We start from the raw sequence: 4,741 nt of genomic DNA on the forward strand, positions 1-4,741 counted from the left end.
CCCTGAAGAATATGTGAGGACACGGCGTCTTAGTGGGAGAAGGCATGCTGAAGAAACGGCATGCAGAAAGAAAGAGGAGGTGACAGAAAAAAATGGAGATTATATACCATGATGGAACATTTTGTAATGTAAACAGAGAGAGAGAGAGAGAGAGCGAGAGAGAGAGAGAGAGAGAGAGATGCCAGAAAGTAGCTATGACATATAATACACAATAAACTATATTATAAATACACAATAAACAAGTTATGCATTCTCGTACTCTTACATGGGTATGACCGCACATTAAATCCCCCCCCCCTTCCTTCCCAACCTCAGCCTCACAGACCTTAGAGTACCCCTAGTTCCCAAAACCCATTTCCATCACTGATTGCACAGTGCATTAGCATTTTGCTGCTCTCTACATCTGTATAATTGCCAGTGCTGCTCCTCGAATTCTTCGCAGAATGAATTTTCAGTCCCAATATATTCTCCCCATTTTCCCATCATAAACTACCCACGGAGTGTCCCACCCACTCATCTGCAGACTGGGGTACAGTTGCTGATAAACTTAGCATCTGCACGTTTTTGGGGGGAATATGAAGGGAAAGCAGCCTGTGAATGTGCCAACTCGACACTGGAGGTCAGGTTTGAAGTCAGGTTGCTGGAGTTGCAAGGCAGTCGCTCCACCAGCTACCAGCACCAGCTAAAAACAGAATAAAAACAGATTCATGCTTCAGTTTGACCGCATCTCAAAGGTTTGCCTACCAACAGGCTGGTCAGGAGTTTGAGGGTTAATGGCTAATTAAATGCATATCAAAGATAATCGAAGATAGACACAAAAAGCTGAACTCAGCGGGTCAGACAGCGTCTCTGGAGAAAAGTAATAGGTGAGGTTGCAGGTCGAGATCCTCAGTCCTTCAGACTGCAGTTGTTTTTCAGGCTGAAGGCCTGTGTCTGGTGGTGTGGCCCGTTAATGTTCCATTTATAAAAACAATTTGGATGAAAATGTACAAGGTATAGTTAGCAAGTTTGCAGGTGACTCTAAAATAGGTCAAGTCAAGTCAAGTCAATTTATTTGTATAGCACATTTAAAAACAACCCACGTTGACCAAAGTGCTGCACATCTGACTAGGAAAAAAAAGAAACATACAGTGGCAGGCAGCCAAACACAACGGCGCGGCCATCTTGAACAAAATGTTAATTCAATCACCCACAGTCCAACAATAAAAGCACTAAACAGGCACCCAAATTACCCAACCCCAAAAACCCCCCAAAACACAGTCCAACAATAGAAGGTATCATCGACAGAAAAGAAGATTATCAACAATTAAGATCAATTAAATCTTGATCAGCCCGGTAAGAAGGCTGAGGAATGGTGATTGGCAAATTCAATTCAGTTAAATGCATGGTGTTGTATTATGGAAAGTCACGTCAGGGTAGAGCCTTTGTGGTGAGTATTTAGAACCTAGGGAGTGGGAGAAAAGAGAAGAACTTCAGAGCATTAGTCCATAGTTCATTGAAAGTGTCATCACAGGTAGATCGGATGGCAATAGGGTTGCCAACTGTCCCATATTAGCCGGGACATCCGTACTTTGGGCTAAATTGGTTTGTCCCATATGGGACCGCCCTTGTCCCGTATTAGCCCCGGGGGGGCGCTGTAGCCCCAGACAGTGGGCACTGTCTACTGCCCACACTGCAGGCCCGGGGGCCTCTGTAGACTCGGACATTGTAGGCCCGGATACTGTAGGCCCGGGGGCCTCTGTAGGTCCGGACAGTGTAGGTCCGGACACTGTAGGCCCGGGGGCCGCTGTAGACCCGGACACTGTAGGCCCGGGGGCCACTGTAGACCCGCACATTGTAGGCCTGGACACTGTAGGCCCGGGGGCCTCTGTAGGTCCGGACAGTGTAGGTCTGGAGGCCAGGGTGCTGCCTAATGGAGGTTGCATAGCAACCCGCCTCCCAGCCCGGGTGGCCGCCATTGGTGGAGCGGGAACACGTAGCCGCTGGCTGGGTAAGGTCACGTGGGGCGCGGGGCGGTGACGTCACCTTGTCCCTTATTTGGGAGTGAGGTAGATGGCACCCCTAGTTGGCAATGAAAGTGTGTGGCACACTGGCATTTAAAGTCAGGGCATTGATTACAGGAGTTGTCATGTCCTGTTGCAGTTGTATAAGTCGTTGATGAAGCCACCCTTGGGGTATTGTGTATAGTTTTGGTTTCACTGCTGTAGGAAGGACATAAATGTGCTGTGAAGACTGCAAAGACAATTGTCCATAATGTTTCCTTGACTGCAGGGCCTGACATAGGGAGAGGTTGGGCAGGCTAGTATTTTATTCCTTGGAGGGTAAGAAACTGAGAAGTGACCTTGCAGAAGTAAATACAATCACAAGGGGCACAGATAGGGTGAATGCACTTCCCAGGGAAAGGAGAATCAAAAACTAGAGGGCCATGGGTTTAAGATGAAAGGGGAACAATTGAAAAGAGACCTGTGGGGCAACTGCACATATGTGGAGCAAGCTACCAGAGAAAGTGCTTGAGGCAGATACAATAATAACATTTCAAAGCTGTTTGGGAAAGGTACATAGATAGGAATTAAAGGCAAGGTAGACACAAAATGCTGGAGTAACTCAGCGGGTCAGGCAGCATCTCTGGAGAGAAGGAATGGGTGACGTTTCGGGTCGAGACCCTTCTTCAGACTAATGTCAGGGGAGTGGGCGGGACAAAGATAGAATGTAGTCGGAGACAGGAAGACTGTTGGGAGAACTGGGAAGGGGGAGGGGATAGAGAGGGAAAGCAAGGGCTATTTGAAATTAGAAATTAAAGGCAAATGGGACTAACTTAGATGGGCATGATGGTCGCATGGTCTCGTTGGGTTGAACAGTCTGTTTTGCTCCATAACTCTATGATTCCATGAGAGGCACAAGCCAGGATTATAACCTGGAGATGTTGGACCAAAAGTGTTTGTGGGATTATGGGTTGGAGCAGATTGTAATTAGGGGAAAACAAAAGGTAAAACATTGGAAGATTAGGAATGACGGCAAGTTCAGTGGGTGTTGATGAGAGAGACAGATGATGGTGTGGGGAATGGGTGGTGAGTGGTTTACTGGGTACTGGAGTGCAGTGACATTGGAGGACAACTACTGGTTCTCTTGACACACAAGCACCACCATCAAAACAGAGCATGGATTCAGCTGTGGACATGAACTTTCAGATGTTGGAAACATGCAAAGCATGCATGCATGCAAAGCAGTCTGGTCGAGGACAATGACATGCAGAGGTCACTACACAGCAGTGGGACTTCCTTCACAGGGCAGCACACTGGCGTAGCTGGTAGACCCACTGCCTCACAGCGCCCGAGTCCCGGGTTCAATCCTGACATAGAAACATAGAAAATAGGTGCAGGAGGAGGCCATTTGGCCCTTCGAGCCTGCACTACCATTCATTGTGATCATGGCTGATCATCCACAATCAGTAACCCGTGCCTGCCTTCCCCCCATATCCCTTGATTCCGCTAGCCCCTATCTAACTCTTTTAAATTTATCCAGTGAATTGCTCTCCACTGCCTTCTGTGGCAGAGAATTCCACAAGTTCACAACTCTCTGGGTGAAAAAGGGGTTTTTTTCACCTCAGTTTTAAATGGCCTCCCCTTTATTCCTAGACTGAGACCTTAGGAACTGTCCATGTGGAGTTTGCACGTTCTCCCTGTGACTGCGTGAGTTTCCTCAGGGTGCTCCAGTTTCCTCCCACATCCCAAAGACGTGCTAGTTTGTAAGTTAATTGGGAGTGGATGAGAGAGTGGGATAACACAGAACTAGTGTGAATGGGCTAATGATGGTTGACGTGGCTCGGAGGGTCAAAGGCTCTGTTTCCACGATGTATATCCGACCTCTAAACTCCTGAAGGTGACTCAACTAGTGACTTTCTGAGGCGGTCACAACCAGTTGAATCTGGCACGAGGAATCTGTTGCTTGGCCAAGAACACTAATTACCTGGGTCTCCATTGATCTTGCTTCAAAGAGAAATCAAATATGCTCAAAGACAAGAGGAATGCCCATTGAAAGGGAAGTGAAAACAAAACCCCGGGCTGCCAACAGTTCTCCTGTATGGAAACATCTAGAATGTCTGTGAATGGATTAGTGGGTCAAGATCAGACTAGTGGTTCAGCTCAGGATCAACCCTTGAACCCCATGGGAGAGATTGAGGGACTGTCATACCAACCTGATCTCCCCATTGCCAAGCACTTGAATTCTCTTTCCCATTCCCACAATGACCTCTCTGTCCTAGCCCTACTCCATTGTCAGAGTGAGGCCAAACGCAAATTGGAGGAACAGCATCTCATATTTCGCTTGGGCAGCTTACAGCCCAGTGGTGTGAATATTGAAGGTAGACACAAAATGCTGGAGTAACTCAGCGGGTCAGGCAGCATCTCTGGAGAGAAGGAATGGGCGGCGTTTCAGGTCGAGATGATCCTTCTTCAGACTTGTTTCACTGTGCCTAGCACACAGCTAACAATGGCCTGTTTCCTTAATCATCGTTATTTTTTGCATATCTTTCATTCATTTGTTCTACATCACCGTCTATATCTCCCGTTTCCCTTTCCCCTGACTCTCAGTCTGAAAAAGACCTGAAACGTCACCTATTCCTTTTCATAGGAAAATAACTGCAGATGCTGGTACAAATCGATTTATTCACAAAATGCTGGAGTAACTCAGCAGGTCAGGCAGCATCTCGGGAGAGAAGGAATGGGTGACGTTTCGGGTCGAG

The sequence above is a fragment of the Rhinoraja longicauda genome, chromosome 15 (genome assembly GCF_053455715.1).
Source record: "Rhinoraja longicauda isolate Sanriku21f chromosome 15, sRhiLon1.1, whole genome shotgun sequence".
NCBI classification, from domain to species: domain Eukaryota; kingdom Metazoa; phylum Chordata; class Chondrichthyes; order Rajiformes; family Arhynchobatidae; genus Rhinoraja; species Rhinoraja longicauda.